We start from the raw sequence: 14,405 nt of genomic DNA on the forward strand, positions 1-14,405 counted from the left end.
GTAGGACTCTGCAGACTTGCTCAGAAAAGAGAAGCCTGGGCCCTGCCTGGGAGACGCTGAATGAACAGGCCAGAGTGGGGTTGGGTGGGGCTTTTCTAATGAAGGAAACAAATAAAAATGAACACACCTGAAATGAATTCAGACTATTTAACATGTGGCCATCTTGTTCTTGATGCCACTTGTTTCATTTGCATCCTCTTCACCCTGCTGAACAGAGAAGGGTCCCCATCCCAGGGTTGTTGGGATGGGTGAACACTTGACTCCCAACACTGGACAGCTGACAGTGGCAGCAGTTTTTTAGCCACATATACCCAGAGTCTGGGAAGCAGGACACTGCCTCATGTACGGTCACGTGGAGATTGCACTTGGGAACACACTGACCTAACAGTGGCTGTGGGAATTGGGCTTTGTGGTTACAGAAGGGTTAAGTAAATCCTGGCTCTTGTAAGAGGCTGGGATTAGTTTCTTTAACTAAATCTATGAACTAGCAGGAAACTCATTTCTTTATCACAAAGAAAAGTGAACTTCAGCACACTCTTTGATGAGAATGGAAAAACAAGGGAAACAGTGCCAAGTCAAGTTGCACTCCATGTAAGATCCCTTTAAGCATGGCCCCTCCTACCAACCTAGTTTTAAACATTGGTAAGTGCCATTGGGTGTCACCTTTGCTCTTAGGGCACTGCCTTAGTGTTGTTCAAAATTCTGCTGAAGGAAATAAAAGAAAACCATCTCTGCTTATTCTGAGTGGTGAGAGACAATGGATCACAAACATCATTGTGTGCAGCTACACGATGGTCACTTCATCCCTGTCCTGGGATTTGGAACTGCTGCACCTAGAGAGGTAAGAGTAGAGGAACTGGGGTCAATGGTGGAAATGAAGACAGCCCTGGGATGGCTGGTTTCCCACCTGGGTTTTCATAGAACCCAGTTCCTGTGTGACTCTGGGAAACTCACTTGGTCTCAGTTCACCAGGCTAGAGCCATTCCAAGGATACAGTGAGAAGGGAGACAGTCTTCAGTCAGGGCTCTGGGTCCCCTAGGGATTATCCTGGGCTTGGCTTTTCCTCCTGTTTCCATCTGTTTAGAAGAAATGAACCTCTTCAGGCAGTGCACTTGCCCTCAGCTCCCTGCTTCGAGATTGATTACAATGAGGAAACTTTCTGTATATTTTTGCAGTTCAACAAATCTGTCCTTCTGCCAAGTACACATGGTTCAGAGTAGTCTGCATGGTAAAGAGCCCTGGACTTGAAGTGCAGGCAAACAACAGTGGGGCGGGGAAGCCCACCTAGTGCCAGGCAGCAAATAGGGCACACAGAATGAGTAGAGCTTTCCCCTACTTCTCTCTCTGCTGATAAATTCACCTGAAGAGGAAATACAACATCATTTTAGGGGAAATCCTACCTCACAAGGGCAAGTCTTCAATTCTCAGTCCTTGTTAAAATAGTTTATATTGGAAGGCAATAGGTAGACTTGTTCCTTTCACCTGAGAGGGATCCAAGTGGCGGGGCCACTAGCCAGGAATCCAGGAAATTTGCATTCCAAAATTTTCTTTCTTTTACTTACTCCTTAATCGTGTAACATGGGACAATTTACTCAAATAATAAATCTCATTTTCTCATCTGTAATATAGGCGGGGATTTGTAACAGACATTTAGAAGAACAGGGGTGAGGTCTTGTTTTCTTGGTCATGAAATGTGAGATGACGATGAAAAGATCATGGCTAACACTGAGGCCTCAGCCTTGTAAACCTCCACATGCTGGATGCCTAAGTTAAAGCACATGGGGACCAGCAGAACCTGTTGGGGCTCAGTATCTAATTCCTTTCAATCATGTTGAAAAATAAAGGGTTTTGATATACTTTACAGCAAAAGAAAGAAAAAGTTTGCTTCTTGTGTAAACCTATACACTCCAAGTGTACGTTTCTACTTCTTATATACAGTTCTCTCATGTGACTAGGCTGAATGTGCAGGAAAGAATTAAATAGCAGATTCTATCCTTTGAAATCATTGTGTACAATTTTCACATTAGCTGGTGTGATGGTTAGGTTTATGTGTCAACTTGCCAAGGTGATGATATGCAGGTGTCTGGTCAAGCAAGCACTGGCTTAACCTTTATTGCAAAGACATTGGTGGCTGGTTAGTAACAGAAGGCTGGTTTATTATATCATTAGCCAATCGACTGCACCTGTGACTGATTACATCAACAAAGGGCATATCTTCCACAATGAGAGAATTCAATCAGCTGGATTTAATCCAATCAGTTGAAGACTTTTTTTAATAATTCAGTTTTATTGAGATATGTTCACATATCATGCATTTATCTGTGGTATACAATCAACTGTTCACAGCACCATCATATAGTTGTGAATTTGTCACCCCAATCTATTTTTTGAATGTTTTCCTTATACAAGAAAAAGTAAAAATAAGAATAAAAAATAAAAGTAAAAAGGAACACCCAAATCATACTTCCCTCCCACCCTATTTTTCACACTGTCACAATCACACTGTCACAATCACACTGTAACCCCTTGTAAGCTACATTGTTGTACAATCGTCTTGAAGACTCAAGGCTACTAGGTTACAGTTTGGTAGTTTCAGGTATTTACTTCTAGCTATTCCAATACCTTAAGACCTTGAAAAAGTTACCTATATAGTGCATAAGAATGCCCACCAGAGTGACCTCTCGATAACATTTGGAATCTCTCAGCCACTGAAACTTTATTTTATTTCATTTTGCATCCCCTTTTGGTCAAGAGTTCTCAATCTCATAGTGTCGGGTCCAGACTCATCCCCGGGAGTCATATCCTGCGTTGCCAGGGAGCTTTACACCCCTGGGAGTCAGGTCCCATGTAGGGGGGAGGGCAGTTCACCTGCCGAGTTTGCTTAGCTACAGAGAGAGGGCCACATCTGAGCAACAAAGAGGTACTTGGAGGGAAACTCCTAGGCACAATTATAAGCAGGGTTAGCCTCTCCTTTGCAGTAACGAGCTCCATAATGGCATGTGCCACGATAGAGGGCTCAGTGTACCAAATCGCAGGGAGAACAGAGAGGACCTTCACTTCTTCTTTAGCTAGCCAGTGAAGCATCTCCTGAAGAGTTCATCAAACATCTTCATTGGAGTTGCCAGTTTGCTGCCTGCTGTATGGAATTTGGACTTGTGCATTCCCACAGTTGCATGAGATACTTTTATAAACTCTTATATTTACAGATATTTCTTGTTGGTTCTGTTTCCCTAGAGAAGCCTAAATAATACAGCTTGGTACCAGGAGTGCTTCTTGAGAAATAGAATCTTAAAATGGGCTTTTACAAATGGTTTTTTACTTTAATTAGATTCAAAGGCACTAATGACTCCATTACTGATAATCAAGATCGCACTGACTGTCCATGGCATGAGTTCGCAATGGATATACACAAAACGTCACTATTTGGTTCCCCTAATCATGCTCTTATATGAAGCAAGACTCTGGGTAACAGTGTTTTTGACACCTTAACAGAGTTTTGTGGAGTTGAGAGGTATAATGATGTTGGATAGTTGCTCTTAGGTATGCTGGATAAAGGTATAAGAGAGAAGGACAAGCTAAAGGCTTCAGATTTGAAACTTAAGTGCCATATGACAGATGTGAAGGTTATTATGTGTGCCCTGAAAGAAAATCTTATTTCCTGTGGTCGCAGACTTGAGATTTCTGAAAATCAGACCCAGAGTCTCATTGTGCTAGTGGCAGATTTACAATGTAAACTAAAATCTCAACCTCGCAAGGTGTCTGCTATTAAAGTAAAGGCATTGACTGGAAAAGAATGGGATCCTGAAACTTGGGATCGGGACATATGGATTCATAATAATGGCAGTGGGGACCTTGGAACCCTGGATTCTACTGAGTCTTTCCTAGATATTCCTGTAATGGTATGCCCTGAGGAAACAGCACCCCCATCTCCAGCCTGCTTTGAGGAAACAGCTTCCAGACCTCTAGTCTGCCCTGAGGAGCCTGCCATCCATCCACCACCTAGGAAGATTAACCCTTCAGTGCCTGCTAAACCTATAATCACCTCCCCTGAGGAAGCAGCCCTCACTCCTCTGCCTGGAGAGATTAATCCTGTTTCACAAGATGAAACTGCAACAGAATGTCCTGAGGTAAATGGCATGAGAGATACTTCTAATTCTCTTGATGACCCACTCTCAACACCAGTCTTTGCTTCAAGACCTATAACCAGACTAAAGTCCCAAGAGGCCCTGAAGGATGAGGTAGAAACTGTGACCCATAAGGAAGTATGCTATAGTCCAAAAGAACTGCATGAATTTTCCAATTTATTTAGTCAGAAATTAGGGAAATATGTGAGAATGGATATTAAGGATGTGGGATAATGGTTGAAGGAATATAATGTTGTAACAGGCTAAATTTATTGATATGGGCCCACTAAGAGATTCTGCAATCAATGTTGTAGCTTCAGGGGTTAGAAACAGCTTTAACAGTTTGTTTGGGTGGTTGGCTGAAACATGGGTAAAAAGGTGGCTGATATTGCCTGAGGTTGAAGTGCCAGAACTGCCCTGGTATAATGCAGAGGAGGGGATTCAAAGGCTTAGACAGATTGGAATGTTAGAGTGTATTTATCATGAAAGACCTGCTCACATACACCTGGAATGTCCAGAGGACATATCTTTCACCAGGACTGTAAGGAATAAATTTGTGAGCTCCATCCTCCCTGAAGAGCTCTGTAGTTGCCCTTCTCTGTAGGCCTGATATTACTGTGTGAACTGCTGTCACTGAGCTGGAATCCTTAAACACGATGGGGATAATTGGATCCCATCAGTAAACACATGACAGCAGTTAATCACCAATGATAAGGTGGGCATGGCTACCATAATGAAAAATGGGCTCAAAGCAGCAGTCAAAATAATCTGACTTGCCTCTGCATTGGCTAGTAGATCATGGCATTGGCTAGTAGATCATGGAGTACCTAGAAGTAAAATAGATGGGCAGTCTACTAAATTCTTGTTTGAGCTGTATAAGCTGAATTCTAGGTCAAATGAACAAAAGTCTACCTTGAATTACAAAAGCAGAGAGTCACAGCCCTTTATTAAATTCCCAGACTTGAGACAGTTTGTAGACCCAGAGCCCCTTGAACGAGAGGAAGGCTGGGTACTCTTGGGGAAGGACTCTCTTACACTGCCAAAAATTTATACTGTTAATCTTCCTCCCAGCGTTCCCCAGGGGGACCTAAGGCCTGTTACCAGAGTAACTCTACATTGGGAAAAAGAAAATGATCAGATATTTCAGGGTTCATTAGACACTGGTTAAGAAGTGATATTAATTCCAGGAGACTCAAAATGTCACTCTTGTCCATCATCAGAATTGGGGCTTATGAAAGTCAGATGACCAATGCAGTTTTAGCTCAGGTCCCTCTCACAGTGGGTCCAATGGGTCCCAGCACCATTCTGTGGTTATTTCCCCAGTTCTGGAATGCATAATTAGAATAGACATACTCAGCAACTGGCAGAAACCTCACATTGATTCCCTGACTTACAGAGTGAGGGCTATTATGAGAGGAAAAGCCAAGTGAAAGTCACTAGAACTGCCATTGACTAGCAAAATAGCAAACCAGAAGCAGTACCAGATTCCTGGAGGGACTGCAGAGATTACTGCCACTCTTAAGGACTTGAAGGATGCAAGGGTGGTGGTTCTCACCACATCCCCATTCAACTCTCCTATTTGGTCTGTGCAGAAAACAGATGGGTCTTGGAGGATGACAGTGGATTATCATAAGCTTAACAAGGGGTGACTGTAATTGCAGCTGCTGTTCCAGATGTGGCATCATTGCTTGAGCAAATCAACATATCCCTTGTGCCTTTTTCTCAATAGCTATTAGTAAGGACCACCGGCAACAGTTTGCTTTCAGCTGCCAAGGCCAGCAGTATACTTTCACTGTGCTACCTCACGGGTATATCAACTCTCCAGCCCTATGTCACAATATTGTCCACAGGGATCTTGATCATTTCTCCCTCCCAGAAGATATCACAGTTGTCCATTATATTGATGATATCATGTTGATTGGACCTAGTGAGCAAAAAGTAGCAACTACTCTAGATTTGTTGATAAGGTATTTGAGTGTCAGAGGATGGGAGATAAATCCAACAAAAATACAGGGAACTTCAACCTCTGTAAAGTTTCTAGGTGTCCAGTGGTGTGGGGCATGTCAAGATATCCCTTCTAAGGTGAAGGATAAGCTGTTGCATCAGGCCTCTCCTATGACCAAAAAAAAGGCACAATGCCTAGTTGGCCTCTTTGGATTTTAGAGACAACATGTTCGTCATTTGGGTGTGCTACTGCAGCCATTTACCGAGTGACCAGAAAAGCAGCTACTTTTGAGCGGGGCAAGAACAAGATGAGGGTCTGCAACAGGTCCAGGCTGCTGTGCAAGCTGCTCTGCCTCTTGGACCATATGATCCAGCTGATCCAATGGTGCTGAAGTGTCAGTGGCAGACAGAGATGCTGTTTGGGGCTTTTGGCAGGATCCTATAGGAGAATCACAATGTAGGCCCTTAGGATTTTGAAGTAAAGCCTTACCATCCTCTGCAGATAACTTCTCTCCTTTTGAGAAACAGCTTTGGGCCTGCTATTGGGCCTTAGTAGATACAGATCTTAGCCATGGGCCATCAAGTTACCATGAGACCTGTGTTACTTATCATGAGCTGGGTCTTGTCCATCCTGCCAAACCATAAAGTCGGGCATGCATAGCAGCACTCAATCATAAAATGGAAATGGTATATATGAGATAGGGCTCAAGCAGGTCCTGAAGGCACAAGTAACTTACATGAGGAAGTGGCCCAAATATCCATGCCCCCCACTCCTTCCACCTTACCTTCTCTTTCCCAGCCCACAGCTATGGCATCTTGGGGAGTTCCTTACAATCAGTTGACTGAGGAAGAGAAAACTTGGGTCTGGTTTACAGATGGTTCTGCATGATATGCAGGCACCACCCAAAAGTGGATCACTATACCACTGCAGCCCCTTTCTGGGATGTCCCTGAAGGACAGTGGTGAGGGTAAATCCTCCCAGAGGGTGGAAATTTGAGTAGTTCACCTGGTTGTTCATTTTCCTTGGAAGGAGAACTGGCCAAAGGTGTGCTTGTGTACTATTTCATTGGCTGTTGCTAATGGTTTGGCTGGATGGTCAGGGACTTGGAAGGAACATGATTGGAAAATTGGTGACAAGGAAGTATGGGAAATAGATATATGGATAGATCTTTCTGAGTGGGCAAAAACATGCAGATATTTGTGTCCCATGTGAATGTTCACCAGAGGGTCACTTCGGCAGAGGAAAATTTTAATGATCAAGTGGATAAGATGACCCATTGGTGGATACCAGTCAGCCTCTTTCCCCAGCAACTCCTGTCATTGCCCAATGGCTCAAGAACAAAGTGGTCATGGTGGTCGGGATGGAGGTTATGCAGGGGCTCAGCAACATGGACTTCCACTCACCAAGGCCAACCTGGCCACAGCCACTGCTGAGTGCACAATCTGCCAGCAGCAGCGACCCACACTGAGTACACAATATGGCACCATTTCCCAAGGTGATCAGTCTGTTACCTGATGGCACGTTGACTACACTGGACCATTTCCATCATGGTAGGGGCAGTAATTTTTTCTCACTGGAATAGATACATACTCTGGATATGGGTTTGCTGCCCCTGCATGCAGTTTTTCTGCCAAAACAACCATCCATGGACTTATGGAATGCTTTATCCACCATCATGGTATTCCACACAGCATTGCTTCTGACCAAGGCACCCACTTCACAGCAAATGAAGTGAGGGACTGGACACATGCTCATGGAATTCTCTGGTCTTACCATGTTCCCCATCATCCAGAGGTAGCTGGCTTGATAGAATGGTGGAATGGCCTATTGAAGACTCAATTATGGTGCCAACAAGGTGGAAAAATCCTGCAGGGCTGGGACAGTGTTCTCCAGGAGGCTGTGTATGCTCTGAATCAGCATCCACCCTATGGTTCTGTTTCTCCCATAGCCAGGTTTCATGGTTCCAGGAATCAAGGGGTGGAAATAGGAGTGGCACCACTCACTGTCACTCCTAGTGATCCACTAGGAAAATTTTTGCTTCCTGTCCCTGCAACCTTAAGCTCTGCTGGTCTACAAGTCTTAGTTCCAAAAGAAGGAGTACTTCCACCTTAACTTCCAATTAATTCCATTGAATTGGAAGTTAAGACAACAACCTGCCCACTTTGGGCTTCTCATGCCTTTGAATCAACAGGCAAGGAAGGGAGTTTCTCTGCTGGCTGGGGTTATTGATCTGGACTATCAAGGGGAAATAGCACTGCAACTACAGGTAAAGAAGAGTTTTCCTGGAATACAGGAGAACCCCTAAGGCGTCCTTAGTACTACCATGCCCTGTGATTAAAGTCAATGGAAAACTGCAACAACTCAATACAGGTAGGACTACCAATGGCCAGGAAACTTCAGGAATGAAGATTTGGGTCACCCCGTGTGCTGGTTTGAATGTATTATGTCCCCCAGAAAAAGCCATATTCTTTGATGCAATCTTGTGGGGCAGACATATTAGTGGGGATTAAGTTGGAATGTTTGGATTAGGTTGTTTGCATGGAAATGTGCCCCACCAAACTGTAGGTGATAACTCTGATGAGATATTTCCACGGAGGCATGGCCCTACCCATTCATGGTGGGCCTTGATCAGTGGAGCCATATAAATGAGCTGATGGGCAGAGGGAACTCAGTGCAGCTGTGAGTGACATTTTGAAGAGGAGCTACAGCCAAGAGGGACACTTTGAAGAAAGCACAGGAGCTGCAGATGAGAGACAGTTTGAAGACGGCTGTTGAAAGCAGCCTCTTGCTCCAGAGAAGCTGAGAGAGGACAAATATCCCAAGTGCAACTAAGAGTTGCATTTTGAGTAACTGCAGGCTAGAGAGGAATGTCCTGGGAGAAAGCCATTTTGAAACCAGAACTTTGGAGCAGACGCCAGCCATGTGCTTTCCCAGCTAACAGAGGTTTTCTGGACACCATTGGCCATCCTCTAGTGAAGGTACCCAATTGCTGATGTGTTACGTTGGACACTTTATGGCCTTAAGACTGTCACTGTGTAACCAAATAAGCCCCCTTTTATAAAAGCCAATCCATCTCTGGTGTTTTGCATTCCAGCAGCATTAGCAAACTAGAACAGATTTTGGTACCGGAAGTGGGGTGCTGGTGCTGCTGAGTTTGCAAATACCAAACATGTTGGAATGGCTTTTTAAATGGATAAGGGGAAAATTCTGGAAGAATTGTGAGGAGCTTGATAGAGAATGCCTAAACTGCTTTGAAGAGACTATTTGTGGAAATATTGACTCTAAAGATACTTCTGACGAGGCCTTGAACAGAAATTATGAACGTGTTGTTGCAAACTGGAAGAAAGGTGATCCTTGTTTTAAAGTAGCAGCAAATTTGGCAAACTTGAGTCCTGGTGTTGGATGGAAAGCAGAATTTGAAAGTGACAACCTGGAGTATTTAGCTTATGAGATCCCCAAGCAAAATATAGAAGAAGTAGCCTGGCTTCTCCTTGCAGCTTATAGTAAAATGCGAGTGGAGAGAGATAAACTTAGAACTGAACTCTTGGGTTCAAAGAAACCAGCACACCCCGCTAGGCAAAGAACCAAAGAAGTGCTTGCTGAGGGTAAAGGGAACACAGAATGGGTAGTGGAAGAAGCAAGTGATAAATATGAACTATGATCATGTGACCAGTTACGAAATGAGGACTATCATGGCACAAATACCCAGCCCTGTTTTGGCTGAGAAAACAACTGTTAGAGCAGGGCTCTAAAACAAACCCAGGTCTTGCTGGCCAGTGGAAAAAACAGAGCACCACTGGAAGCCAGCAGATCTATATTACCACACACAGTGACCTTGCTGGGGTGCCCAGTGACTACGTCCCATCCCTGTGGCAGGTCATGGTGGGCACTTGATTTGGGGGGTAAGACTGGGGGCAGAGCCAATCTGACAACTGGCCAGGAAGAGAAACAAAGAAAAGATAGAGATCAAAGACAACCAATAACAAAACCTTAGGCAAACGAGAGAAAATAACTTCCAGAATAAACCATTTAAGAAAATCAGATGCCCAGACAGTAAAAGATCATGGGCCACATCAGGAAATGGAAAGATATGGCCCAGTCAATGGAAGAAAGTAACACCTCAACTGAGCTTCAGAAGTTGAAACAACTAATTATAGAAGTTCAAACAAATCTTTTAAATCAAATCAATGAGGTGAAAAAAGAATGTGACAAAAGAGATGAAGGATATAAAGAAGACACTGGGTGAGATCATAAGGAAGAATTTGTAAGCTTGAAAAAATAAATGGCAGAACTTATGGGAATGAAAGGCACTACAGAAGAGATGAAAACCACAATGGAGACATACAACAGCAGACTTAGAGAGGCAGAAGCAAAGATCAATAAGCTGGAGGACAGGACATCTGAAATCCTGCACACAAAAGAACAGATAGGGAAAACAAAGCAAAAATATAAGCAAGGTCTCAGGGAACTGAATGACAACATGAAGTACACGAATATATTGTAATAGGTGTCCCAGAAAGAGAAGAGAAGGGAAAAGTGGCAGAAGGAATAATAAAGGAAATAATCAATGAAAATTTCCCAACTCTTATGAAAGACCTAAAATTATGGGTCCAAGCAACACAGCGTAAACCAAACAGAATTGATCCAAATAGACCTACTCCAAGACACTTACTAATCAGATTTTCAAATGTCAAAGACAAAAAGAGAATTCTGAAAGCAGCAAGAGAAAAGCAATCCATACATCCAAGGTAAGCTTGATAAGAATAAGTGAGGATCTCTCAGCAGAAACCATGGAGATGAGAAGACAGTGGTATGATATAGTCAAGATAATGAAAGAGAAAAACTGCCAACAAGAATCCTATATGTTGCAAAACTGTCCTTCAAAAATAAGGGAGAGTTTAAAATATTGACAGATAGACACTGAGAGAGTTCGTGAACAAGAGAATTCCTCTACAGGAAATACTAAAGGGAGTGCTACAGACATAGAAAAAAGACAAGGGAGAGAGGTTTGGAGAAGAATGTAGGAATGAAGATATCAGGAAATAGAAAGAGGGCAGAGATTGAGCATTTGATGTTGAAGGAGTATAGAATGTTCTAGAGGATTGATTGTGTAGATCTAGAAATGGATAGCACAATACTGTGTGATGGTAGCACAATATTGTAAGTACACTGAAAAAAGGTGACTGTGAATATGGTTAAAAAAGGAAAGTTAGCAATCTGTATGACACCAGAAGGAAAAATAGAAGATAAAGACTGGAGCTGTATAATTTAGTGAAACCTAGATTGGTCAATGAGTGTGAATAAATGTACAAATGTAAGAATGTTTTTGCATAAGCAATGTGTAAACTGAAAATTGAATCTGTGAGCATGGGTTATGAGGGGAGGGCTTGTGTAAATATTCCTGTGAGTGTCAGCATTGCCCCATGAATCAACTGTTAAAGAGACTGAAAAGGAGATCAGATTTCTATTGGAGGTATGAAAAAAGTGGACTTAGTTGAGATTGGGGTAGATCAGACTAAAGGGTAGAGGATGATATTAACCGTGTTTTAAAACTTTGGATTCTGTATGGGAACAAAGGAAGAGATGTTTATTTGGTACAAGGTCTATATTTTCTCTAGCACACTGTGTAATTTAACTTGTATGGTCAGTTTACTCAAAAACCGTAAGTACATGGAACTTTGACTAGGGAGTGAAATGTTGGTTTGTACAGATTAGCGTGAAGCCCGATACAACCCAGAGTAATTTGGGCAGAGAATAAAAAGTATTTGCAAAGCCTCCTTGAAGGACTGTGGGAAAATGTGGAAATATTAAACTTCCCCAGCTGGGGAATTCCTGAAATTCTCCCAAGTGCTGGGGCTACCAATTTAGTAGGCCGAGGCCTCAAACTTGGGGCTTGCCGTTATGAAGCTTGTTACTGCAAAGGAGAGGCTAAGCCTACTCATAATTATCCCTAAGAGTCACCCCCAGAGAACCTCCTTTGCTGCTCAGATGTGGCCTCTCTCTCTAAACAACTCAGCCGGTAAACCCACTGCTCTCCCTCCTACATGGGACCTGACTCCCAGGGATGTAAATCTCCCTGGCAACATGGGACATGATTCCTGGGGATGAGCCTGGTCCCTGCATCATGTGATTGAGAAGGCCTTCTGGACCAAAGCAGGGAAGAGAAATGAAGCATAATAAAGTTTCAGTGGCTGAGAGATTTCAAATGGAGTCAAGAGGTCGTTCTGGAGGTAACTATTATGCATTATATAGATAGCCCTTTTTAGCTTTTAGTGTAGTAGAATATTTAGAAGGAAATATCTGAAACTTGAATTGCAATCCAGTATCCTTGATTTTTGAAGTTGAGCATATACCTATATAGCTTATATGGTGTGACCACGTGATTTTGAAAACCTTATAGCTCACACTCCTTTTACCCAGTGTATGGACAAATGAGTAGAAAATGGGGACACAAAGTAAATGAATAATAGAAGGTAGGAGGGGTATGGGATGTTTTGGGTGTCCTTTTTAATTTTGTTTTTATTCTTACTTTTATTTTCTGGAGTAATGAAAATGTTCAAAAATTGATTGTGATGATGAATGCACAACTACATGATGATACTGTGAACAATTGTTTTATACTTTGAATGATTGTATGGGATGTGAATATATTTCAATAAAAATGTAAACAAATTAATGCAGAGTATATAAAATGGCATATGTCGTGTTTTTTTATTTTGATTTCGGAGACAAAATTTTCATTTTGATTGGAAAAGATAAACTTTCTATTTCAAGTGTGTGCTGTCACTTTGAGCAGTACTTGAATGAGTCAACTTGTTTGCCACAAGCTTTCTAAATTATGAAAGATATCATAAACACAAAATTTGTATTGGACATTGCTTCAATTTCCTAAAGCTGCCAATATGTAAAATAGAAGAAATTGATTGGCTTTTATAAATGGGATTTCTTAGGTTATAAATTTACAGTTCTAAGGCCATAAAAATGTCCAAACTAAGGCATCAGAAAGAGAATACCTTCAGTGAAGGAAGGCCAATGGCATCCGGAACATCTCTGTCAGCTGGTAAGGCACGTGGCTGGCTTCTGCTGGGCCTTTGCTCCTGGGTTGCATTTCAAAATTGCTTTCTCCAAAATGTATCTAGCTTCACTCTCTCAGCCTCTGTGCATCCTTGCTTGGGCTTCTGTCTCTCTTAGCTTCTCTCTATCAGCTCCTGTGCTTCTTTACTTGTTCTTCCAAAGTGTTTCTTTCTAAGCATCTGGGGGGCCTCTCTGAGCTTCTCTGGGGTAAATTCTGGGCTTCATCTCTTAGCTTAGCATCTCCAAATATCCTTCTGTCTGCATCTCCCAGCTTCTCCAAGCCTCTGGGTCTGTGTGTTGGCTCTTAGTTTCTCCCCAGAAACAAACTCTGTATTATGTATCTTAGCTTCTCACCACTGGAAGTTTCTCTCTTTCAGTATATTAAATATACTATAACATAGCCTTCATTACTCCATGGTTTCTGCTAAGAAATCCACACTTAGTCTTATTGAGCTTCCCTTGTATGTGATAGATCCCTTTTCTCTTGCTGCTTTCAGAATCCTCTCTAGTCTTTGACATTTGACAATTTGAATAGTAAGTGTCTTGAAGTATGTCTATTTTGATCTATTCTGTTTGTGGTACATTGCATTTCTTGGACCTGTAATTTGACATCTTTCATAATAGTTGGGAAATTGTCAGTGATTATATCCTCAGTTATTCTTTCTGCCCCTTTTCACTTCTCTTCTCCTTCTGGGATACCCATAACATGTATATTCATGTGCTTCATGTTGTTATTCATTTTCCTGAGACCCTGCTCATATTTTTCCATTCTTTTCCCTACCTGTTCTTTTCTATATAGGATTTCAGATGGTCTGTCCTCTAGTTCACTAATCCTTTTTTCTGCCTCTTCAAATCTGCTATTGTATGTCTCTGTTGTGTTTGTCATCTCTTTTATTGTGTCTTACATTCACATAAGTTCTGTCTTTTTTTTCAAAATTCTGAGTTCTTCTTTATATCCTTCATCTCTTTTGCCATATTTTCCTTGATGTCATTTAAATTGACTTAGAAGATTTGCTTGCACATCTTTAATTTGTTGTTTCAACTTCCGTATCTCAACTGAAGTTTGAGTTTGTTCATTTGACTGGGCTATACCTTCATGTTTGTAGTATGACTTGTGATATTTTGCTGGTGTTAGGCAACTTCATTTCTTGATTAGTTTATTCTAGAGGGCATTTCCTCTCTTTTGCCTTGGGTTTTCTTGTTTGTTGGCTTTATTAGCTCATGGTTCTTTGACATTTGGTTCAACTTATTCTAGAGCTGTA

At 42.1% G+C, this 14,405-nt stretch overlaps 1 protein-coding gene and 1 long non-coding RNA gene across 2 annotated transcripts in view; both read right to left on the reverse strand.

Annotated features, from left to right (window-relative positions):
* LOC119542938 (aldo-keto reductase family 1 member C1 homolog) overlaps positions 1-14,405 on the reverse strand; it is a 390,984-nt gene that overhangs the window by 227,737 nt on the left and 148,842 nt on the right. The gene's annotated exons all lie outside the window — the stretch shown is intronic.
* LOC119543240 overlaps positions 1-14,405 on the reverse strand; it is a 41,773-nt gene that overhangs the window by 19,422 nt on the left and 7,946 nt on the right. The window lies entirely within an intron of this gene.

This window comes from Choloepus didactylus, chromosome 8, assembly GCF_015220235.1.
Source record: "Choloepus didactylus isolate mChoDid1 chromosome 8, mChoDid1.pri, whole genome shotgun sequence".
Taxonomy (NCBI): Eukaryota; Metazoa; Chordata; class Mammalia; order Pilosa; family Megalonychidae; genus Choloepus; species Choloepus didactylus.